The sequence below is a fragment of the Sciurus vulgaris genome, assembly GCF_902686455.1.
Source record: "Sciurus vulgaris genome assembly, chromosome: 2".
Taxonomy (NCBI): domain Eukaryota; kingdom Metazoa; phylum Chordata; class Mammalia; order Rodentia; family Sciuridae; genus Sciurus; species Sciurus vulgaris.
The window spans coordinates 12,897,333-12,924,111 of record NC_136462.1 but is presented as its reverse complement, the minus strand read 5'-3'; the positions used below and the strand labels follow the sequence as shown (position 1 = coordinate 12,924,111).

The 26,779-nt window shown below is 38.0% G+C and overlaps 1 protein-coding gene across 1 annotated transcript in view; it reads right to left on the bottom strand.

The window, feature by feature from the left end:
- The window catches only part of BTBD7 (BTB domain containing 7), a 103,388-nt gene extending 77,187 nt beyond the window's left edge, over positions 1–26,201 (bottom strand). Inside the window, exon 1 of the mRNA XM_079127620.1 lies at positions 25,966–26,201. The gene's annotated coding sequence lies outside the window, so the exon portion shown is untranslated. The remainder of the gene's footprint in view (positions 1–25,965) is intronic.
- Positions 26,202–26,779: the final 578 nt, after the last annotated feature.

Here is a 26,779-nt window from a genome sequence, read left to right as displayed (position 1 = left end):
TTTCACCACTCCTATTCAACATAGTGCTTGAAACTCTAGCCAGATCAACAAGGCAAGAGAAGAAAATTAAAGGAATATGAATAGGAAAAGAGCTCAAATTATCTGTTTCCAACTACATGACCTGTATTTAGAAGACCCAAAAAACTCCTGAAGACTTCTAGAGCTCATAAATGTATTCAGAAAAGTAGCAGGATACAAGATCAACACCCATGAATCAATCATGCTCCTATATTCCAATGATATACCTGCTGAAAAAGAAATTAGGAAAACTATCCTATTTACAATGGACTAAAAACAATAAAAACAAAACCTTGGCAATCAATCTAACAAAAGAGGTTAAAGACCTCTATAATGAAAACTACAGAACACAAAGAAACTGAAGATCCTAGAAGATGGAAAGATGGCTCACATTCTTGGACAGGCAGAATTAATATTGTAAAAATAGTCATACTACCCAAAGCACTATACAGAGTCAATGCACCCCATCAAAACTCCAATGATGTTCTTCACGGAACTAGAAAAAAGTTACGAAATTCATTTAGTAAAATAAGAGACCCAGAATAGTCAAAGCAATCCTTACTGAGAAAAGCAAAGCAGGAGGCATCACAATATAGGACCTCAAATTATACTACAGAGCTACAGTAACAAAAACAGCATGGTACTGGCACCAAAAAAGGTATGAGGACCAATGGAATAAAGACACAGAGACAAACTCATATAAATAAAATTATCTCATACTAGACGAAGGTGCCAAAAATATATATTGGAGAAAAGATAGCCTTTTTAACAAAAGGTGCTAGGAAAGCTGGAAATCCATATGTAGCAGAATGAAATTTAATCCCTATCCCTCACTCTGCCCAAAACTCAAAGTGGATCAAAGACCTAGGAATTTGACCAGAAACCCTGCAACTCCTAGAAAAAAATGTAGACCCAATACTCTAACATGTATGTTGGCTCAGGAACCAACTTCCTTAACAAGGCTCCTAAAGCATGAGAAGTAAGATTAAAATAAATAAATAAATAAATAAATGGAATGGAATGACATCAAATTTAAAAACTTCTTGACAGGGCTGGGGGTGTAGTTCAGTTGCAGAGAGCTTGCCTAGCACATGTGAGGCACTGGGTTCAATTCTCAGCACCACACAAAAATAATGGTATTGTGTCCATTTATAATTTTAAAAAAATTTTTAAAAAGTTTCTTCACAGCAAAAGAAACAAGAGTGTGAAGAGAAAGCCAACAGAATGGGAGAAAATTTTTGCCACCTGCTCCTCAGATGGGGCATTAATACCCAGGATATATAAAGAACTAAAAAAATTTAACACCAAAACAAAATAAAAACAACCAAATAATCAATAAATGGGCAATGGAACTAAACAGACACTTCTCAAAAGAAGAAATACAAAAGGTCAACAAATGTATGTGTTCAACTTTTCTAGCAATTAGAGAAATGCAAATTAAAATTACACTGACAGTCCATCTTGCTCCAGTCAGAATCGCTATTATCAAGAATACAACAATGGGGGGGAGGGAAGGGTTAGTGTTAGGGTTAGAGTTAGGGTTAGGGAGGGGGGCAAGTATGGAGGAAGAAAGTACTGTATAGAGGGTAAAGAGGGGTGGGAGGGGTGGGGGGGGAGGGGAAAAAATAACAATGAATCAAACAACATTACTGTATGTGGATTTATGATTACACAAATGGTATGCCTTTGCACCATGTACAAACAGAGAGGCAACATGTATCCCATTTGTTTACAATAAAAAAAAAAAAAAGAATACAACAATAAATGTTGTTGAGGATGTGGGGACAAAGGTACACTCGTACATTGTTGGTGGGGACTGAAAATTAGTGCAGCCACTCTGGAAAGCAGTATGAAGATTCCTCAAAAGACTAAAACTGGAACCCCTCCTATGACCCAATTACCCTACTCCTCAGTATATATATAAAAAAAATTTAAAGTCAGCATACTACAGTGATGCATCTCTTCGATGTTTACAGCAGTACAATAACAGCCAAGCTATGGAGACAACCTAGGTGCCCTTCAACAAATGAATGGATAAAAACATGGTGGGGTGGTGGGCTGGGGAGATAGCTCAGTCGGCAGAGTGCTTACCTTGCAAGCACAAGGCCCTGGGTTCGATCCCCAGCACCGCAAAAAAAAAAAAAAAAAAAAAAGTGAAAAACATGGTATATACACAATGAAGTATTATTCAGCCATAAAGAAGAATGACTTTACAGCATTTGCTGGTTAACTGATGGAACTGGAGACTATCATAGGAAATGAAATAAGCCAGTCCCCAAAGTCAAATACAGAATGTTTTCTCTGATATGTGGAAGCTAGTCCAAAATAAGGAGAGTGGGGAATTAAAAAAACAATAGAAGAAAGAGTGGTGGAGTAGACAAAGGGGAATGAAGGGGAGGGATGGGATAGGAAAAGACAGTGCAATGAAATTCGATCTAACTTTCCCATGTACACATAATATACCAGTAAATTTCATTATCATGTACATCCACAAGACACTAATTTAAAAAATACTATTAAATAGCAGAAAGATCAGGAAAGTAGAAGGAAGGGAACGGGGGAGGGAAGAGAAGAGAAGACGAAGCACTGGGGACTGAATAAGAACAAATTATATTCTATTGCTTTTATAATTATGTCAAAATGAATCTTATTGTCATGTATAACTAAAAAGAACCAATAAAAAACAATATGTATATGGAACATTTTCTGTGTACTATAAAAACACTTCCAGTGAGATCTGGCACAGTACCCTATGATCAAATTAATTTTTTATAGTAAAATATATGAAATATATTTAGACAAAGCTATGTTATTTTAGGTTAGGTTTTGCTGCCAAGTCAATTCAGGCCATGTCAATGTCTTCCATCAAATGGGTACCCCCATTCTACCCCCGAAACGGATTTTGAAACTTCTGAGATTTCAAATTATAAATAAGAGTGTAAGGGTCTGTAGCTGTCACTCAAGATCATGTAAAAGAATAGTCTTTTCCCTTCCCCACCTTCCACCAAAAAAAAAAAAAAAAGAAAGAAAAAAATCATGTTGGAAAACATTTTATTCACATTAAAGAATAAAATATGTATATTGGGGGGGAGGTGTTGCGGATTGAACCAGGACTTCATGCATCCTAAGCACATGCTCTATCACTGGGCTACCCTCCCAGCCCTGAAACTTTTTTTTAAGTTGACATTTTTCTGTAAAATACCATTGTATTACTGCAAATGAAGACTTTGAATTTTCTTCAAAGAATCTTATTCCCATGTGGGTTTTTTCTAATATTTCCTATTATTCAAAATATATGTCCCAATGACACCTTTCCCCCCCTATTAAAAATGCATTTTTAAAAGAAGATTAAAATACATCACACTAATCTATGCAACAGTCTTTAGGTGTAACTAAGAATTTTTCAAACTAAAAAAATGAAAGAAAGAACACAAGAGATATGAGGAGATAAGCATGGTTTAGAATTTTGGCTTTAGTGAAAAGTCAATTTAATTATGGGGCAGGAGGTATCTGAATTTTTGATTGACTTTTAAGATATATGTATATTTTAGTTGTAGGTAACACAATACCTTTATTTTATTTGTCCATGGTGCTAAGGATCAAACCCAGGGCCTCACAAGTGCTGGGTGAGCTCCCTACCAATCAATGAGCCACAACCCTAGTACCCTGATGGACTTTTTAAAAAAATAAAATCACATATTCTTAGTGTTTTCTTAGTATTTCTAGTTACAATTTTTTAAATGTCTTGTGGTGCTGGTGATGGAACACCAAAGTCCCATGCATGCTAACCAAGCACTCTAGCCAGGTTATGGAAAAGATACTCGCTATGAACATATTGAGCCTGGTCTAAAATTCATTCTCTCAGCTGCCTACATGATTTGGAAAAGAAAATCTTTTTCTTTCCTTTTTTTATTATTAAAATCTTTTTTATTTTTACACACTGCATTTTGATTTACTGTACACAAAGTAGATTCACACCATTCATGTAATCATACATATACATAGGGTAATACTGTCTGTTTCATCCTACTATCTTTCTGTCCCCCACACTCCCACCCCATTTTTCTATATACCATCCAAAGTTCCTTCATTCTTCTCTTCCCTCCACCAGCTTCCCTCGTTATATATCGTCATGCACTTATCAGAGAAAACATTCAGCCTTTGGTTTTTTGGGCTTGGCCTATTTCACTTAGCATGATATTTTCCAACTTCATCCATTTACCAGCAAATGCCATAATTTTATTCTTCTTTATGGCTGAGTAATATTCCAATCTGTACATTAAACCACAGTTTGTTTATCCATTCGTCAATTGAAGGGCATCTAGGTTGGTTCCACAAGTGAATTCAGCTATTGTGAATTCAGCTGCTACGAACACTGATGTGGCTGCATCACTGTATTATGCTGATTTTAAGTCCTTTGGGTATAAACCAAGGAGTGGAATAGCTGGGTCAAATGGTGGGTCCATTTGGAAAAGAAAATCTTCAAAGAGTTATGAATAACCTAGGAACTGTCACTAAGGAAGTCTTGTAGATAATAATTCTTAAAGAGGGTAAGAAAACCCATATCAATAAAAGAATCATTAAAAGTTATTCAATTTATTAGAAAGTTTTAAACTGTTGTTTTTAAAGTAATTATAATCATTAGCACATATTAATTGTACCAAATAATGAGTTTCACTGTGAGAGTTCCACATATGCATAAACATGCTTTGATCACATCCTCCCTCCCTATTATCTTCTGTAACCCTTCACCCTGCGTGGTCCTCTTCCCCTTTTCTGACAGTCCTACTGCTACTTTCATGTTGTTTTCCCTGCTGCCCAGATTCCACAAGAGAAAACAGCAACACCTTCTATGAGTCTGACTGACTTCCTTTAATATGATGATCTCCAATTTCATTCACTTTCCTGCAAATGACAAAATTTCATCCTTCGAAAGGTTGAAATACTATTATTCCATTGTGGACCACATTTTCTTTATCCATTCATCCACTGATGAGCAGCTAGGCTGATTCCATAACTTATCTGTTGAGATAAATGAAGACATGCCAGCTTTGATTGCTTCGGGTAAATAATTGAGAGTGGTACATGTAGCTATTTTCTCATTTATGAAAACTAAATTTGTATTAAGTACTAAACTTGAAAAACTATTGTGCATTCAGATGTATATTAAGATTTAAAATTAGAATGTCAATATATATGGTCACCCTTAAGGAAATGTTTTTGCCTTCCATTAATAGAGTTTGAAAAGTTGGGACTTGTTCTCGAGTCTTAAGAAAAATTTAAAGGTTACAGAACAGATCACAATATACAAAGAGCATATCTGCTAAGTGTTCTCTTCTCCATCAACCTCAGAATCTTAATTTTTCCTTAACCTCATTTACAAGAACATGTTCGTTGTTTAAAGAGAAAGGTAATTCCCTAAAATCCACTCTCCCCAAAAAGATAACTTGTAGCAATCTGATTTCTACTTTTATAGGGTTTTTAACACAACTTTAAACAGTTTTAAATAGGATATATTACAGAGAGTTCCGTAAAAAGTACAGTATATCAGCTTTGAGGGAACATTGCCACATAAAAATTTTTACTTTACCTTTTAAATATTCTAAGGCATACACATGTAATCCCAACACGCAGGAGGCTGAGGTAAGAGAATCACCTGAGCTCAGGAATTCAAGACCAGCCTGAGCAATATGGTGAGACTGTCTTTCAAAACTAAATAGATGATGGGCTGGGGCTTGGGCTCAGTGGTGGAGTGCTTGCCTAGCATGTGTGAGGCCCTGGGTCAGAATCTCAGCACAGCATATAAATAAATAAACAAAAACAAACAAAATAAAGGTCCCTCAACAAGTAAAAAACATTTCGAAAAAATTAACAGATGCCTAAAAGAACTACATTATGTATACATGTCATAATTTACATAACCAAATCTAAAGAGGGTCATATCCAATTTTTCAATATTACAGTGTCACAATGCTGTTACATCTTTGCCCATTCAACCTTATTAGAATAAATTTCAAAAAGTATGATTACTAGATTAAAAGGCATCTATATTTCTAGTTCTGAGATGCACTGTCAGAAAAGGTACAATTTATACTTCTAGCACCTTTTGTGAAAATGTACAAAATGCTAGGCATTACTAACTTCTGCAATCTGACAGATGAAAAATGATGCCATTGTTATTTAAATTATTCAGTATTTGGGACATCGAATCTCATTAGTCCCTTTATCGCTTTATAATTTTTGTCCATTTTTTTCTATCTGGCTGTTCTTTTTATCGATTTGCAACACTTTCTATATTAAGGTGAAAATATCAAGAGAACATTCAAATTAACCTGTTAAAACTATTACGGCTTTTGTTATAAATGTTTAGTTTTTTAAATAGTCAATATTGTCAGTCTTCTCCCTTTTCAACTTCCAGGTTTCATGTTTCTTGCCATAAACATTTCTGTATCAGAAAACAAATTTATATGTAAATATGTAAGGAGTCAGGACAATATTTGATAAAATTCTTTTAATTTGTGTTATAATCTCCAAGTTAGATTAAGAGGATAAACACTAATCAGAGCAGAAAGCTCATATTAGTTTATAGCACAATTATTCTTGCTTAGGTGTACCATTTTAAACATTTTTATTAAAACCTAAATATGATTATAACTCAATTATCTGGTGTTGCTGGGAAATGAGATGGATAGATTTCCTAAATACCTGGAGGATGCTTTGAGTAGCCACAGAAATGCATGATGTTCAGCTTGTCCTCCAATGAACTTCCTGAGACCTCTGTGCTTCACTGACAGCTCTTCCTCTGTCATTTGTACAACAGGTATTTCTTCAGTCATCAATAGGCCTGACCTTTAGAGTACTACCCAAACCATTTCTAAACTGCTTTCCCTAAGATTTTGTTAATGTCTTTCTGTTCTCTGATTACAAAATAGAAAATACATAAAGACCGACGAGGGTCAGATGAAAAAAACACTATGCCAAGTAGTGGTAAAGTACTTTGTCGTAACTATACCTCAGGGATTCAAATTATTTTAACTATATATTTTTTGGTACCAAGGACTGAACCCAGGGGCACTTAATCATGAGCCACATCCCCACCCCTTTCTATTTTGAGACAGGGCTTTGCCAGGTTGCTGAGGTTGGCCTTGAACTTGTAATCTTTCTGCCTTAGTCTCCCCAGTCACTGGGATTCCAGAGGTGTGCCACTGAGCACAGCAGGGTTCATATTATTTTCATCTGATTTTTTAAAAAGTTTTACTTAACTTTAACTTTAAAAGTTTTATTTAACTTTGCAAATGTTCATGTAAGCTGAGGCTGCCAGAAGCTTAGCAGATAAGTGAAGGGTGTTATTCAATGTGATGTCACAATGTACCCACACATTTCTGGATATACATGAAAGATTAACTGAAGGACACTTGATGTGGTTCTTACTGCCCAGCAGCTAAACATCTTTTAGACTTGACTGAATAATTTGTAAGGGACATTTTATGTAAAAGATGCCCCAGCACTAACAAAATGGTGGGACTATTTTCTCTAGTACATACATCTGGGAAAAAATGAAAACAAAATGTGGCATTTATTACTACAGATAAATGAGAAGGAGGCCCTACCAGCTGTCTATGTACTTTCCTGGAAGGACTTGTGAATGTAAAAATATCTAAATGTATTGCTGGAGAAATTAGAAAGTGGGGGAAAAAAAACCACACACACACCCCTAAAACTATAATACTACCAATATCCAAGAATTAAAATTGGACAAACAAGGCCAATCTTATGATAAGAGTTTCTTCTCTAAGCTAAGAAATCTTTAATATACTAATTAAATCTCCCAAGCCAAGGTTAGATAGTGACAAATAATAAACCAATAACTAACACTCCTATAGTGCTTCCTATAGGTCAAGCAGACTCCAGTAATAGCAGAAAAGTACTATCCAATCTCCTTTTACTCATGATTTAAACTGAGGCAGAAGTAATTAATTACATGAGAATAACATGTTCAGCTAGTAAGTGGTGGGAGATGAGTTGAATAAAAGGCCATGTGGATGCAAGATATATACCACGAAATCCCTCACAAATCTGCACTTCTATAAAGAAACGGTGAAAATGGGCATGTTGTATTTTGCTGGAAGATTTTTTTCACTGTCCAACCTTCACATCAACAGTATTTGATGAACAATTTCTACATAGGTAGCACTATTTCAGATACTACAGTTTCAAAGCCAACTCCATCCTTAAGAAATCTGACAAAACTTGATAGGAATTCAGCACTGTAATTCATGTACAGAGGTGAACGTGTTGATAATTGAGAAGTCCTTTTCACCTACCACCTGTCCCCATGGAATAGAATGAGAATGTAGAAGTATCTGAAGCTATTTCCTAGAAGATCCCTACTTACAAGGGTCGGAAATTGACATCAACAGACTTAGTGAACAATTTTAACCTAACCATCATGCCTGGCATACTGCAGACACACAAAAAATAAGACAGCATCTCCACCCTTAGGAAATCTGTAGTTCCAGCTACTTGGGAACTAGAAGATCACAACATTGAGGTCTGCATGGACAACTCAGTGAGACTCAATGATCTGTGGGAAGTTGAGCCAGGAACCATCTTGGGATTACCACCTTCTTATTTTCTGTTCTTCCTTTTCCTTTCTCCACCATAAACTATACAAGTCAGGACTTTTTTGGTTTTTTTTCACCATTGTATCTACAGAGCCAGAACTTTGTGTGGTGCATATAGCAAGTACGCAACAAACTTTGCTGAATGCATGAATATAATAGTAAAAAATTTGTGCTTTCTCTTAACACACTAATTAGCAGATGGAGGGACATTTCACACTCAAAATGGTAAAAGGATCATAATTTTGCTGTGGAAAATTGAGAAATCACCTATATAGATAATTCAGATTTTATCAAATTCATAATTAAGCTTCAATTTTTGTATTAGAGAGATGGCCACTATTTGCATTAGATCTTAAAATCTCATTTAACTATTTTTGAATTTCCTTCCATAGCTATTCCAAATTTTTTTCAGTCTTTTGCTCATTTACCTCCCTCAGCAGATAACTTCATTTCCAACTTCACTGGTTAAGATTGAATCAAGCCCCACTCAAGGGCACACACCTCTAATCCCAGCAACTCAGGAGTCTGAGGCAAGAGGATTTTGAGTTCAAAGCCAGCCTCAGCAACTAAACAATTCAGCATGCCCCTGTCTCTAAATAAAATATTAAAGGGCTGGGGATATGGCTCAGTGGTTCACACCCTCTGGATTCAATCCCGGGTATCCCACCCAGCCCCCCAAAGCCCCCCAAAACCTAAAGTCAAACAAGTATTCCTTCTACATCAACATCTGTATTATTACAGTCCTCTCCTTTCTTTTATCACCCATTTCTTAAAAATAACATATATATTCTGGCATTCACTTCTCAACACCCTACACCTTAATCCCTTTTAAATGAAGCTGAAGATGTTAATTTGCAAACCTTTCCTAATGAAACTTGCCAAACTGAATGTTTCTCCCTAGTTTTTCCTTCTTTGATGTCTTCATGATATTAAGAATTACTACTTTTCTCAAAACAATTACTTCCCTCAGGATACCATATGTCACAGTTTCTCCCTTTATGACTCCTTTTCCTTTCATTACCAAAACATGGGCTGTCCCAATGCTATGTTCTTGATGTGGTCTTTACTATTTCCTCTCTACACTTTCCTATGAATCGACATCATTGGCATTACTACTAAAAGAATAAATTACTTGAGCCAGGGATAAATTCAGTGATGGAATGCCTGCCACAACCTTGTTTGATCCCTAGCATTGAAAAAAAAAAAAAAAAAAGAAAGAAAGAAAAAGAAAATTAAAAAAATTAGTTGAAAATATACAATTCCAGCCTCACTTCATCTATCAATCTCCAATCTTAAATTTCCAGCAGGATATTAATCTCTGATGTATTACCAAAAGCTCAAATTCAACATACCAATACCCTAGGATGATTTTTTTAAAGCACCTGATACACACTAGGCTTTCTATAAATGTATGAAAGATAAAGGTAGAAAAGGAAACTCAATCAGTTCCCCCATATAAATGTCTTATTTTTGTTGACATCCTAGGCAATCAGGATCAAAACTGTCTCCTCTACAACAACCTAGTTCACCAATCCCAATGCAAACAACTTAGACCAAGTTATTATTACTTATTTCAGTGTTAAAAAAAAAAAAAAATCAAACTCAGTCTTTACTCCCAAACTAATTCATCTAGCAAACCAACATCAAATTAATTCTCCTAAAATATAAGTTAATTAAGAATAGAGAATAAGTACAAACTCCTACCCACAAATCCTTCCTCCTGTTCATGAGCAAAAAAACAAACAAAAAACAACTCCCAAAAAGAAAACAAAAAAAAAGGAATCCTGGTGAATTTGGGAAAATCACTTACTTTGGTCTAGTTTTATAGCATCATTCATTAAACGAATATATGAGTAGCAACTATGTGTCCAGCCCTGTGCTGAGTGCCAGGGGCTACAGTGGTGAATAGTAAGTCTTGGTTTTTATGTTCCTACAGTCAAGTGAGAGAAATGAACATTTAAACAATACATAAATGAAGCCAAACACTGGAACAAATACCATGGAAAGTATGGACTGCTATCAGAAAGAATGAACAGAGATGATTTACTGACGGATGTGTGATGCTGAGGAGTTAAGGTACAGTAAACCAGTCACCCTTCACACACCACAGTGCTCTACCAGCCCTTCCCCAGCCCCTTTTATTCTTTATTTTGACACAGGGACTTGCTAAGTTGCCCAGGTTGGCCCTGAACTTATTATCCATAGCCTCCTGATCACTGGGATTAAAGAGGTGTGCTACTGTACCCAGCAGGGCAAACCAGTTTAGCAAATGTTAGAAATAGAAAGTCAAGGTGACTGGTGCAGAGTAAGCAGAGGGTGGAGGGAAGAACGTGAGATACGGCAGGACAGAGGCAGAAGCCAGGTTAAGTGAATTCCTGCAGCCATTGCAAAATTAACTGTGGAAACCCTTATGAGAAAAAAAACCAATACTAGTCATGTATGGTGCTCCATGGAATATGTTCAATCGTAATATAGAAGTTAAGGTATAAAGTAAGAAAGGTATGCACTGAGCTAATGAGGCTACATTTTTAAAAGAAAATTATATAAAAATTGTTTGTTTTATTTAAAATTTTGTTTTAAAGTACTGTGTAGAACAGAGACAGCAAAGCCGGCCTAAGACTGCTATGCTTAGAAAGGCCTGCTTGCAAGGTCGGCCCTGGCAATTCTCTGGGAATGTGGATGGATTTTGAGTGTTCTCACCATTTCCTATATGATAAGGGTGAATTACGGTGCCTAAACAGTATGGGCAAGCAATAGGTGTATGCTGAATACCTGCTTTCCTTTTGGAAGCCTTGAAGTTAGGCAGAAGGTGCCCTGTGACCAGAATAATATAATATAATATGAAGTTGCTCCTCCACCCTTTAGGCTGCAGTCATTTCCCCGCCTCCCAATTTACATCTGCGAACATCCTAGCTAGCTATTGGTTCATCAGTCAGCTTGCAGGTATCCTTCTCCATTATTGGTCACCTGTTAGCCCACGGAATTGGACTGCTTAAGAATGGCTGCCCCGCCATTTTCTCTCTCTCTCCTCCTGGCTTTCACTCTCTCTTGCACGCATGCATTCTCTCTCTCTTTTCCTCTCATTTTCTCTTACCCTGCAGGGAGACACTCTGCCTGTTTGCTTAATAAACTCTCTTATGTGAGTTCCTGCATCCAGAGTGGTTTCTGGGATCTTACACAGAACACAATAAAAAACAGTCCACTAAGGTGCTAATGAATTTCCCTGGTAGACAACACTTCATACAGCTTATCATGTGCCTGGTCAGAAGAACTGAATGTGTCCTGTGTGACCCTGACCTACAGTTTCCTCTGCATTTTGCCCTATGCCTTCTCCCTTTGTATCCCTTTGCTCTTCTAATAACTCTTAAGTATGAGTCATACTTAACTCCATACTGACTCCTCCCAATGAATCCCAACCCTGGATTTGGCCTTGGTTATTTCAACACAAAATGGTATAGCATGAAATATCTTCCTCTATTTCTATGATCCGGATTCAGGATATAACTATTTTTGTAAAATTACAAATCAGGTCTGGGTAAGGTGGCCCACACCTGTAATCCCAGCAGCTTGGGAGGATGAGGCTGAGGCAAGAGGATCTCAAATTCAAAGCGAGCCTCAGCAAAAGGGAGGCACTAAGCAACTCCATGAGACCCTGTCTCTAAATAACATACAAAATAGGGTTGGGGATGTGATTCAGTGGTTGAGTGCCCCGAGTTCAATCTCCAGTCACCCTCCCAAAATAAATAAATAAATAAATAAATAAATAAATAAATAAATAAATAAATAAATAAATAAATATCAGAATATTGGTTACCTTTAAAAGAAGGAAGAAGATGGCTGTGATTGGGAAGGGGCATGAGGGGGACTTTTAGAATGCTTACCATGTTCTCTCATTGACAGCGTAGTGTTGTAACAGTTTAAAATACTGTTATTAAAAGTTAGTTAAATTTAAGTGTTTAATGTATTTCTTGGTATGAATATTATTTCCACATACATATTTTTTTGTTAGAGCTAGTACAAATTTCAAAGTTCCAGATAAAGCCTTGAAACCAAATCTATTTCCTAAAGAAAGAACACTGAAGTTCTAAGTGGTAGGCCACAGGAAATGCTGATAATCTGAGGACTGAAAAGGAAGAAAAGTCAGCAAAGGAAAATGTGGAAAACACTAACCAAGGTAGGTAGTGACCCAGACACACTGCATATAAGAAATAGCACATAAACAGGGTTTAGTTCAAGCTGAGAATTTATCCCTTTCCTCTGTGCTACCACAAAGTTTTAGACACAGTTCAATTTTAATACTTGTCACCCTGTGAGGGCAAGTTATTAAAATTTCTATGTCCTCAACAGACTAAATTCCCAAGGGTACTAGAATGGTGCCTTATTTCAGTAAGTACATGTTCCAAGGACCCTTGAGAGTATCTGGCTCATAACAGTTCTTTATTAATAAACAAGGTATTAGAAATAGAGAATGAAATCAGGAAAGGCCCATATCAGAAGCTAATAAAGGAGAGTGTATAAAGAATTTCTTTTTAAGTTTTGAATTTTATTCATTTTTCCTTTTTCTCTTACCTTTAACAAACTCTCAGGTCATCATTGTTTTTACTAAATCCTTTTTGCTCTACTGCTACTAACTTGTTCTTTCTTCAACAACTATGTGAAGACCATCTAAGGGCAAGACACTTAAATAGGTATTGTTAGTTTTGACCAAAAAAAAAAAAAAAAAGAATCGCTTACAGAATGTATTTCATGTGTGAGTCACTGTGCTGGTTTGAGTTGATCCTTAAACAATGTCAAAATTTAAACATGAAGAGGTGAAGATAGAGGCATTTTTTAACAGATTTTTTTTTTTTTTTTTTAGTTGCAGGTGGACACAATATCTTTAGTTATTTATTATGTGGTGCTGAGGATCAAATTCAGTGCCATGAATTCACATGTGCTAGGCAAGCACTCTACCACTGAGCTACAACCCTAGCCCCTAAAGGCATTTTCAATAGAACAGTTTAAGAACAGGTATCACAACAGTCAAGATGTGGAAACAACCTAAATGTACATTAACAGATGGGCAAAGAAAATGTGGTATATACTTATAATAGAATACTATTCAGCCTTAAAGATGGAAACATTTGAAAACAGATTAAATTTTAAGACCTTATGCTAAGTGAAATAAGGCAGTCACAGAAAGACAAATATTATATAAATCCATCTATGTGAGATATCTATCTAGGCCTGGTCACTACGCAGACTGATTAGTGACTACAACAGTCAAATTCAAATAATCAAAGTGGAGTGGTAACTGTCAGGGGCAGGAGTGGGGGAAATGAGGAATTTCTAGTCAACAAAGTTTCAGGAAAACAAGAATAAACTCTAGATCTGCTGTACAAAACTGTACCCAGTCAATAATAATGTATTGTATGCTTAAAAGTTTTGTTATAAAGAGTGTAGACCTCATGTTCTGTTACAATAAAGTTAAATTTAAAAAAAAAATGTGAATACAAGGAAACAAGGCAAGAATGGAAAGCTTGAGAGTTGATTAGAGACCAAAAGAAAAAAAGAAAAAAAAAGAAAGAAAGAAAGAAAGAAAGACTCACCTGGGTATGGCGACATACACCTGCAAAATCCGCTGAGGTGGATGAGTTTTAGGCCAAACTGGGCAACACAGCCAGATCCCAGAAGATAAAAAGAAAGGGATGGAAGGAAGGAGGGATGAAGGAAGGGATGAAAGGAGCAAAGACAATGCTATTGTTCTTCTAGTACAGTTGATCAAGAAACAAAATGTAGCAGTCAGAAAGGTAAATCAGAAGAAGGTATTTTCATACAATTCAAGGGAGGAAACAACTGGAAGTAAAAACTTGATTTGGAGAGAGATGTTTTGGTTCCTTTTTAGAAGTATGACTGCAAAAAGGTACAGAGATGTAAGACAATAGTAGATGTGGAACTTTGAGAAGATATGTGTGAGGGAAAGGAAGATATTAAAACAAATTAGCAACCGAATATAAATGATATGGTTATACTGTCATTTTCAAATGGGATGACCTTGCTCCCCATGGATATTTTAAAATGTCTGGAGACATTTTTGGTTGTTACAATTGGGGACAGGGGTGCTACTGGCACCTAATGGCTCAAGGTCAAGGATGATGCTAAGGCAAGAGGTAGTCACCCACAACAAAGAATTATTTGACCCAAAATATCAATAGTGCTAAGGCCAAGAACCCTGTACCACAGAGTTAGGGATGCAGAAGAGAGCAAGAGCTAGAGAGAGATATGAACCAAAGAAGCAACCTTTGGTAAAGAAAGAACATGCCTGGTGGAGGAAGACTTCTGGCGACTTGATTGAGAATTACAGCATGATGCTAGAAGCAGTTTCCAGGCTTTATTTGAAGGGAGGGAAGAAAGGAAGGAGTAAAGACAATGCTATTATGCTACTTACCAATAAATATGACTTTTTTTTAAAAAAGAATTCTATGAACACACAGAAATCATATCCATTAGAAGGTGTGGTGGTGCATGCCTATGATTCCAGTAACCCAGGAGGTTAAGGCCAGAAGACTGCAAATATGAAGCCAGAGTGGGCAATTTAGTGAGACATTGTCTCAAAATAAAAAACAAAAGGACTGGAGATGTAGGTCAGTGGTAAAGCACCACTGAGTTCAATCCCCAGTACTGATGGCAGAGGAGAGAGGGTGGTTTGGAGGTTAACAGATATTAATGATCAGAGTCCATCCACTTAATTTTATAACATTTCCTTTGTGCCCTTTGGAAACTTATCACAAATGACCTGTGATTTAGTAGTTCACAGAGGGACAATGGGAAAAGGAGGCCTACAAAACAACAGGTTGGTTGGTTTGTTTTCTGGTACTAAGCATTGAACTCAGGGGCACTTAACCCCTGAACCACATCCCTAACCCTTTTTATTTTGAGACCGGGTCTTGCTAAGTTGCTTAGGACCTCACTAAGTTGCCTTCAGCCTTCTGAGTTGGTGGTATTACAGGAGTTCACCACCATGCCCAGCTTGAAACACCAAGTTGCAAGGTGATAATGTTACATAGGGGAAAAAGGAGTTAAAAGTGATTACATAAAAATGGGGTTAACACTATGGTGGATGATACATTTATTTCAAAAATCATAATCCAACTGATCATAAAAATTTGACTTGGTGTCATAAATAATCATGGAAAGACTACTGACTGATACACCTGTAGTCCTAGCTGTATCGGAAGCTTAGGCAGGAGGACTACTTGCTCAGGAGATCTGGGCTAATGTGGGCAACATAATGAGACCCCCGCCCCACCGCCTCTGCTAAAAGAAAAAGATTCTACAAACAAAATGTAGGCATGGCGTTGTACACCTGTAATTGCAGCAGTTTGAGAGGTGGAGACAGGAAGATTGTGCGTTCAAAGCCAGCCTCAGCAACTTAGTGAGGCCCTAAGCAACTCAGTGAGACCCTATTCAAAATAAAAATATAAAAAAGGGCTGGGGGGCCTGGGGTTATGGTTCAGTGGTAGAGCGCCAGCCTAGCATGCAGGAGGCCTTGGGTTCGACCCTTAGCACCACATAAAAATAAAGGTATTGTGTCCACCTACTACTAAATATATATATATATATATATATATATGAAAAGGACTGGGGATGGGGCTCAGTGGTTAAGTGCCCCTGGGTTCAATCTCTGGACTAAACAAACAAAAACCCACCAGTCTTTCTGCTCTCAAATAAAGGATTTATTGATTCATTTAAATATTTTATGAATGCCTATTATATGCTATGCAAAAGGGGATATAAACAGGACAAGTCTAATTTTTGTTTTTAAAAGTGTTTAAAATCTAATGGGGCTAATCAATAAACAGGTGATTATAAGGGAAAGTGCAGATGAGTACAGATGAACTCTGGAACCAAACTGCCTAGCTGGGATCTGGCTCAGCCATTTCTAAATTATATGATCTTGGGAAAATATTTTCCTTGTGTCTGATAATAAAAATGCCCAGTTTATAGTGTTTTTGAGAAAATGACATCTGAGGTGATACCTAAGATTGATAATAACAAATTTGAACTTTTCCCTTTTTTTGGTAATGGGATGCCAAAACAATGTTCCAAACAGCAGAGGAAACTATGTGAGGGCCCAAGGACAGAACAAAACCTGTTACTGTGAGGAAATAAAAGAATTCCATATAGAGTACAGCATGCAGGGGATACAGCAGTACTTAGACATGAGTCATATGTTCCATGACAAGGACTCGGAAGAGTTGTTTTGTTTTGTTTTTTAAATTAATACTACTGCTTGAATTAAGTGACAATCTTTTTTTTTTATTGCATTGGACAATCTTTTTGTTATTTAAAAATCAACAATGCTGGGGGCATAGGTTAGTGATAGCATGCCTGACTAGCATGTGTGAGGCACTGGAATTTATCTTATACATGGCTAAAAAAAAAAAAAAAAAAAAAAAAAAAAAAAAAAAGAAAGAAAAAGAAAGAATAAGCCCTCAGATGAAGAATACATGCAAAATACAGCAGAGATCTTGGCTCGATCCCTCAAAATCTAAAATCCTAACAGCATTAAGACATTTGCATAATTTTGTAAAGGTGAAGGACAAAAAGGAAATGTCTAGGTATCGTGTTCCATGTGTCACATTAAATCTTTTTACAAAGATCACCTTATTTAGTCAAATGAGAAACCTAGAGGAGAGTAATACTACTCCTTTTACAGATGTGGAAACTAAGGCATATGGAATAGCATTAACTGTGCCTTAGTAAAAGTAAAAACCTAATAAGTAGATGTTCATAGACAAATATAACAGATCTTTTCACAATCATCCACAATACATTACAGATTTCTAAAAGGTATATTCTAATTCCCCTTTTCCTTGTTTTAAAAATAACTTTGTTGTTTTAAAAATTACTATGAAAGTTATTTGATTAAACATGGTGAAGTGCGCAGAGCCTACAAATGTTAACTCTCCTTTTCCATCCTTCCGCTCTTGTCAGACATTGTTGCTGAACCATGTGACAGAACTATGACTATAATTAAGGCTATAATGAGAGTTCTCTGTCATTAGCCATTACTAACATTTGCTACACACTTATCTAGTTCTGCCACAAAGCTCTTTGCCTACAAGAAAATTCTCATGTCTAGTCTCAAGCAAGCAAAATGTATTTTTGCAAAGTTTAAGACAAGAATAATTACATCTTATAAAGCATATTATAGAATTCTTCTCTAACAAATAATTCACAAGGAATCCCGGTTAAAATAGACTCAATATAATTTCAAAACATGGGAGAAAAAGACACATACTATCCAATGTATATATAAATCACATTGTATATAAACATCACATTGTACCTCATAAATATGTACATTATGTCAATCAAAAATTTTACCTATAATTTTTAAGATGACACATTATATTTGAAGTTACTTCTGGCATACAGAATTCCCCTAGCTGGGCTCAATGGCTCACACCTATAATCCCAGAGGCCGGGAGGCTGAGGCATGAGATCACAAATTCAAAGCCAGTCTCAACAATTTAGTGAGTCTTTAACTCAAAAAAAAAAAAAAAAAAAAAAAATAGGGCTGGGTATGTAGCTTAGTAGTTTAGTGCCCCTGGGTTCAATAGTGGTTAAAAGAAAAGAAAAAATCCTTAAAGGAGGAAGGGAGAAAAATAGCACAATAATAGCACAATTCATTACCACTCCTTCCATAAGGGACAATGGTCAGAGGCAGCTCAAATTTTTTATCTAAGAGGAACTGTCTGGACAATAATGAAGGGTGAGCCAAGAACAATGCCAGGTTTAACTGATTTCTCCATTTCCACTTTAAAGACAATAACGTACCTCATGTTCATTTTAAAATTGCTTATGCAGCACTCTTTCATGTTATTATTTCATCCTAACAATGGACTTAGTATATATCTATTATGCACCAGATACTGTAGTACATCCTGTAGTTCAAAGAATACAGTCATGTAGAGGGATCAGACATACAAGCAAGTGATTATAATATATCGCAATATGGCCTATAAGACAGGTCCAAAGTACCAACAGGCTGAAAAAACAACTGGTAAAGGAATCAATGAGATTTTGAAGAATAAAAGGCACTGTAACTGCCAGATCCGATGGCAAACAATTCCAAAGAACTGGCATAATCAATAAGAAATTTATCTTTCATGAGAAGTCTTGTAGGGAAGACTCCAAACTCACTACAGTATGTGACTGAATAATGTTATCAAGGACCCAGATTCCTTCAACCTCTCTGCTCTGTCATCTTCAGGGAAAATTCCCGTGGTCACAGCTGTCAGGAGCAATAAGGGCCTTATGTTGTCTTGTTCTTAAACAAGAAGGGAAACAAGTCTTTCCCCCATAAATGATGACTTTTCCCCTTCAAATTGCTGAGACAAATAACAGTTAACAAGAAAATGCCATGAGCTAATTGGTCAAAAATCAACCCCTGGAGTTGGTAATGAATCACCTTCTCCAAACCTCCTGTGTGTGAACAAATGCATATTTCTGTTAGGAAAATAGATACTAGATAGGCAGTCAAAGAGCTGATGACAAAGAACAAAGCAAATTCCAAGTACTGGGATAAACATGGAAAACACAACACAGGGAATAAGAAAGAGTTTTGTGTGGCTTGAGTGATAGAAAAGCTAGGGTTGGACTCCATTTACAAATTTTGAGTTTGGACTTTATCCCACACACAACAGGAAGTTAACAAGTTTTTAAAGTAGAGAAGTAACATGCTCCAACTGGGCTCTGGTAGCAACACAAAGAATATTCAGAGGGAGAGTGGCAGAGACTCAGCTGATAGGCTGTTCAATAAATAGTCCAGAGTAGTAAGGTTACTGTAAAGGAGAGGAAAAAGATGGAATAAAAAAATACAAGGTGGAAAAAGCTAAGAAAGACATTTCTATACCTATTTAACAGGTGAGGAAATTAGGCTTTAGATAGGTCAACCTACATTCACAAACTGAATGGAGGTCTAATTCCAGGCCAGTGTTCTATTATATCACAATTATAGCTAAAAATCCCAAGAATGATCGAAAAAGAAAACTGTTTTGAATCCTGTAGCTTAAAGGATTTTTCTGTGTTAAAGTGATTACTATTTATTCTAGTTCATATAATGTCATATTGTGACATGGACTTCAGAGTAATTTTTAAAAGTTAGAGCACTATGTTTCTAAAGTTTATTTGAGATAATAAGAATATCGGGCTCAGTTTGAAACGTCAAATTTATAGACTTAGATGTTTTAAAATAAAAAAAACTAAAACCACTAAAACTTGCATTGAATATTTGTTCAGTGCTTTGCAAATAAATTAAGTACAGAATGTTTGTGTTTCATTATAAACTTGGAGTCAGGAAGCACTAGAAAAGTTTCTTCTAAATCATCTCCCTTTGAAATGTTGCATTCTGATAGCTGACTTCTACTTGCATCAACTTACGGAAAAACTCACTTTAAAAAAGATACCTGTTTTAGAAAAAGTCACTTTCTAAGGTGACTATTTTGATCCAGAATGGGTAAGTTTGACTTTGCTTTATTACCACTGTACCAAGAGTGGGTTAATAGGGAAGATATATGGTTTAAAATAGGCATTTTTTCCATTAAAGAAACAAACTATATGCTTTTTAATTTACTGGTCTTCTTCTTGACTCAATACTCAATACTCTAGTACTCATGGTGTACTAGATGAACACTGTTATAAGCAAAGGTGAACTGGAGTTACTCAGGCATACATCTGTATGACTATTTGGTTAATATCAGTCTTCCCCACTGAATAACTACAGTATTTTCCTTCAGCAAAACAGGGTTGAAAATGTGTTTAAAAAAAAAAAAATCAAATCAACTTGGTAAGAAGATATCATTCTGCCAATGACACCAGATTTTCTTATTCACCAAGCAAGAAGCTCTCTTTCAGTACCCACAAATGATTTTTTCAAACACTCAATGAATCCTGAATATAAGAAAAGTGTTTCAACTAATAAACGTCATACATGAAAAACTCATGCTAACATCATCAATGGTAAAAAGATGGAAAAGCTTCCCTCTATGGAACAAGCCAAAGTGCCTGTTTTAATCACTTCAAGTCAACACAGTACTGCAAATCCTAGCTGAGCAATCAGGGAAGGAAAAAGAAATAAAAGGCATCCAAATTAGAAAGGAAGTAGTAAATTAATTGTTTATAGAATACATGATTTTATATGTAAGAACACTAAAGATTCCACAAAAAATTGTTAGAACTAATAAACAAATTCAGCAAAGCTGCAGGATACAAAAAAAAAACAGAAAAAAAGAGTTCTTAAACACAATAAACAATCCAAAAGAAAAATTAAGAAAATAGTCCTATTTACAACGGCATTAAAAATTAACAAAATAAGAAACTTAACCAAGGAGATTAAAAACTCTTCTACTTCCCCAGCACTGCAAAAAAAAAAAAAAAAAACCTTCTACTGAAAACGTTTCATAAAACGTCACTGAAGGTACTTGCTTTGGGCAGTACATGTCCTAAAATGAAAATGATGTAGAAAATTAGTATGGTGTAAAGAGAAAAGCAAGATGGTAAAGTTAGGTGGCTGGGGAGTTAGCTCAGTCGGTAGAGTGCTTGCCTTGTGAGCACAAGGCCCTGGGTTTGATACCCAGCACTCAAAAAATAAATAAATAAATAAACAAACAAACAAATAAATATTAAAAAAAAGATGGTAAAGTTAAAAACACAAATAAATGGAAAGACATCCAGGGTTGATGCACTGGAATATTTAATAATATTTAAATGCTAATACTACCCAACGAAATCTACATATTTAATTCCTAACAAAATCCCAATAGCATTTTTTTTAGAACTAAAAAAAAGGTATCTTATAATTCATATGGTATATCAAGGGATTCCCAAATAGCAAAACAATCTTAAAAAAGAAGAGCAAAGTGCAGGTCTCGCACTTAATAATTTGAATATTTATATAATGCCACAGTAATTAAAAGTGTGGTTTTGGTATACAGACAGACATACAGATCAGTGCAACAGAACAGAGATCTCAGAAATAAGCCCTTGCACTTATGGTCAAATGACTGTCCTTTCTTCTTCATCTTTTTTTTTTTTTTTTTTTTAATGCTAGAGATTGAACCAGGTCCTAGCATATGCCAGGCAAATGCACTACCACTGAGCAACACCTCCAGACCTTCAAAAGATTTTCAATAAGTATGCCAAGACCATTCAATTGGAAAACTTTTTTTTTAAAAATAAACAGTATTGGGTGTACTTGATATCCATACATATAGATCTAAATGGAAGGCCTACAACTATAAAACTCTTAAAAGAAAACAAAAGGGAAAAGCTTCATGACATTGGATTTGGCAATGATTTCTTGGATACGACACCAAAAGCATAAACAACAAAAGAAAAACTAAGAAGTAGGACTTGCCAAAATTAAAAACTTTTGCACATCAGAAGATGGTAAAAAGGCAACCCATAGATTAGAAGAAAACATCTGCTGCAAATCATATCTGATAATGGACTGAAACTCAGAAAAGACAAAGAATTCCTACAACAATAACAACTAAACAATGTGATTTTAAAATGGGCAAAAAATTATTTTTCCAAAGGAGATATACAATAAAGTAATAAATACATGAAAAGATGCTCAGCACCACTAACCATTACTGAAATGCAGATCAAAACCGTAGTTAGATACCACTTCACACTCATTAGAATGGCTTATCAAAAAGGAAAACAAAAAAAAGAGAGAGTTGGCCACCATGTGGCTAGAGGTAGGAATGGTAAAACTTCCCTGGAATTATACCCCAGAGAAATGAAAACAGGGTCTTCTGTTGGTTGGGGTTTTTTGTTGTTGTTGTTTTTGGTACCCGGGATTGAACCTAGGGGCACTTAATCACCGAGCCACATCCCTAGCCCTTTTTTTTATATATTTTATTTAGAGATAAGGTCTCGCTAAGTAGATAAGGCTGGCTTTGAACTCACCATCCTCCTGCCTAGCCTCCCAAGCCACTGATATTACAGGCGTGTGCCACCGTGCCCAGCTAAAACAGGGTCTTGAACAGGTATTTTTATACCCATGTTTATAGCAGCATAATACACTACGGTAAAAGCAATTCAAGTGTCCTCAATGGGCAAATGGAAAAATAAAATGTAGTGTATATCATTCATCCTTAAAAGGGAAGGAGTTGGGTGTGGTGGTGCATGCCTATAATCCCGGAGTCTCTGGAGGCTGAGGCAGGAGGATAAGGAGTTCAAAGCCAGCCTCAGCAACTTAGCCAGGCGCTAAGCAACTCACCAAGACCCTGTCTCTAAATAAAATATATAAAAGGGCTGTGGATGTAGCTCAGTGGTTAAGTGTTCCTGGGTTCAATTCCCAGTACCCCCACCCCCCAAAAGGAAATTCTGATACATGGTACAACATGGATGGAACTTGAAGAAGTGATGTTAAATAAACCAATCACAAAAGGACAAATACTCATGATTCCATGATTCCACTTACATGTGATACCTAGAGTAGAGGTTAGAATGGTGGTTGTCGGGGGCTAGGAGTCACAAAATGTTTAAAGAGTACAGATATTTCAGTTTAAGATAGAAAGAAGCCTGTAGATGGGGGCTGGAAGTATAATTCAGTCGTAGAGCCCATGCTTAGCCCCATGCACAAAATTTTTAAAAAAAGGGTTTTGCAGATGAATGACGGTAATGGTTGCATAGTGATGTGAATGTGTAAATGCCATAGAACTGTACAACTTTCAGTGGCTAAGATGGTAAATTGTTATGTGTTTTGCCAAAGTACTCACGTGTGCACACACAAATACTCACTATACAATCCTTCCCACTGACTTTACCCTAGTTTAGGATCTCATCTACTCATAGGTAAGTAATTCGACAGCCAGCTATTGTCTTCCCCAGTTAATTCCATTCTCTCCTCATTCTAACTCAACCTGCAGATCATTGACAGGTTCACTTTGCAGGTTATCACATTAATCTCTGGTCTCCAAACTTTCAAAGGTTCTCTATACCTTGCACAAGGGAATAAAAATCCAAATCTCAATTCAGCATTCAAACCCCTCTACAAGCAGATAATCTTCCAAGAAAAATATTCTCCAAAGGAAATTCATCTTAGTTTCCCTCTATTCCCCTCCCCAAAACTAATCTTCAATTTATAGTCGGGTTTTACCCCTCACAAAGTAACTGCTCTAACCTCTCTATAAATTTTCATCTGCTAGTTTAAGTCTCAAGTGTTCCAGGAAGTTCTCCCCCCACTTTTTTTTTTTTTTTTTTTTTAATGGTACCAGGGATTGAACCCAGAGACATTTAACCACTGATCTACATTCCCAGTCTTTTTTTTTTTTTTAAATTATGAGACAGGGGCTCACTAAGTTGCTGGGGCTGGCTCTGAACCTGTGATCCTTCCAGGAAGTTCTTTATACTCCTGAAACCTCAATCTTCCTCGACCCTGAACACCCACAGCACTCTGTATTAGTAGAACTAGGCTGTCTTCTAGATTTATGTGGGTACATCTTATCTTTCCAACAAGAATCTGAGGGCAAAGTCTACATATTATACTCCTTTCTTTCATCCCATAGAGCTAATGTAATGCAAACCACAAAGGAGATTTTCAAAAATCACCACCTGTGTAATTTTGGATGTGTTTCAGCAACTAGAATATGAAATCGGAATCATTTGGTTTTATTTTAATTCTGAAGGTTAGCCTGTAACACACTATAAATAAAATTGCTGTGGTCCAACAAGACAAGAAGTAGGTAGTATAAACAACCATAGGTATTTTAAATCCCCAAATTAAGAGTCTGAGACAAAGAACTTGCTTAAATGCTGGTGTTGGGACACAGAACAATACACTAGTTAGGTTTTGTGGACAGAATATTGACCTGTAGGCTTTACTAAATTCATGCAGAGGAGCCATGCTAGATTTGGATGAAAATGTAGTCATGGGCCTACGAAAACTCCAAATTAAATGTCACTCCATTTTTACTAAATTCAGGTGGGGGGATCCTCATCGGTTATTTAAGATCAGAATCAGAGAGAGCTCTCATTTCTGCTTTCAACTTTAATGCACAGAGACCTAGGAAAGAACTGGTAGTGGTGGTGAAGAATTCAATCAATGAAGACTGAGCTCAGCGGTGTAGAGAAGAGTTCTCTAAATGGCTCGCAGAGAAGCCTGGATTCTAGTTTTGATCTTGCTCCTTCCAGCTGTAAGACCCAAAGCAACTCAATCACCTCTCTGGGCCTAGAGTCCCAGTTTTAAAACAGAACAAACCAGATCTCTAAAGGTTTTTCTGACTCCAAAATTTCAAATCAAGTCTAATCGTAGCTGCTGTTAAATGTCTGATTCTTACAAAGAATTTCAAATCTCTCGTCCACATTTCAGGAAGAAAACAACTTATTTCAGCAACATGAAAGATGTGGATGCTATTCAGAGACAAAAGATTCTGCTGAAAAAGCCAAGTAATTCTGGAGGGTGGGGGAAGCCTCCTCGCCGTAGTAAACGATGTTTTCAGTAGAGGAAACAGTGTGCTGGTAAAGATAACAGGCTCCTGTGAACTACCGTAGGCCTACTTCAGAGTACTTATTATCTGTGCTGGTATGTCAAGGGGTGCTATTGTAGTTCAAAGCGGAAACAACATTCCAGAGTTTCTCCAAAATCGGTGAGAAAGTTCTCTTCCTGGGGGCGGTAAGGCAGTAAACGGCCCAGCAAACGATTCGGCCCTGAAAAAGGCAGCTTCTGCCGGGTCTGTACGCCAAAGAGCACAGCCTCCTCTCCATTATCAGACGGTCTGTATTGTTTCCCTACCTGTCAAAGCTCAGCTCCAGTTTTACCCCCACCCCACCAGTAGCTGACCGGACAACCCAACTTCGCCCCCTGAGACCAGCCGGCCCGAGGAAGGCCTGCTCGCCTCTCCAAACTCAGGCCGGCCGCCCTCACGCCCACCCCCGGAGGTCGCTGCCCCGTTCGGCGTAAACGGACGCCCGAGGCTCGGGAGCGGTTTCCCCGTGTCCTGGGAGCGGCGGGTCCCGCCCCTCGGAGCCCAGAGCCCGAGCCCAAAGCCGAGCCGGTCGCCGCGGCCACCTCGGGCCACCCGCCCGTCCGGAGCGCCACACCTCGAGCCTCTGCCCCGGGACGGCGGCGCGCTGCCCGGCCCGCCCCTTGGAGCGCACAGGGACCGGCCAGTCCGGCGCCGGCGCGCCGCGGGCCCAGACGGACTTCCCCGCCCCAGCGCCTCCCGCGGCGGCGCGGCCCCAGCCCCGGGGCCCCACGCCCAGAAAGAGCCCCTTCCTCGCCCGGACGCCCCGCGCTCCACAGCTTCAGAGACTGAGGGACACTCACCCCGGAGGCTCCTCCCGCTGCTGCTGCTGGGACCGCTGCCGTCGCCTCCGCCGCCGCCACCCCCAGCACCACCGTCCACACCGGCGCCAGCACCCGCGGCCATCCTCCCCCTGCCGCCGCCGCCCTCTCCTCTCCTGTCAGTGGCTCAGGCTCCGGGACTGCTCCAGGTTCCCCAGGCCGCCATTTTGACTCCTCCAGGGAGCAGGAGGGGCTCGGCTCGGCGCGGCCCTGGGGCGCCTGCGCGGCGCTGCGGAGCCTACTCGACCCCGCCCGCCCCGCTGTCGGCGCGTCTGGGTCACGTGATCCGACGTCGGCGCCTGCGCCTGAGTCGGGGGCGGGGAGCACTGGGGAAGCGCGTTCGTGGGGCCAGAGCCTTGGGAGCCGAGTGCGCGCGCTTATTCTTGCTAGTTGCCTGGGAGTTGGGTGATAGACAGGTCATCCGGAACATGCAGCTTGTTGTAGCATCTTGCTTGTCCAGGGACTGTGGCACGTTATCAAGTGCATCAGAATGGAATTATAATAACTGCGTCACTGGACGATCGGGTCTATCAGTTCATGTTTCCGCTCGGCGACCGACATCCTTGGAGTGATCTGGCATGATGCATCATTCTCAAAGGGAACCGCGATTCCGTGGAAAAGTACCCTGACAGACTTGGCGCTTCGGCGGCTGCTTCTTGGCAGTGTTTCTTAAGCACTTGTCTGCGTGGTCTCTTTACAGGCACCACCTTGTTAATTTGTATAATATATACAAAAAAAAAAAAAAATCTTAGTGGTGTAACTCAGCGGTAGAACGCTTACCTAGCATGGGCAGGGG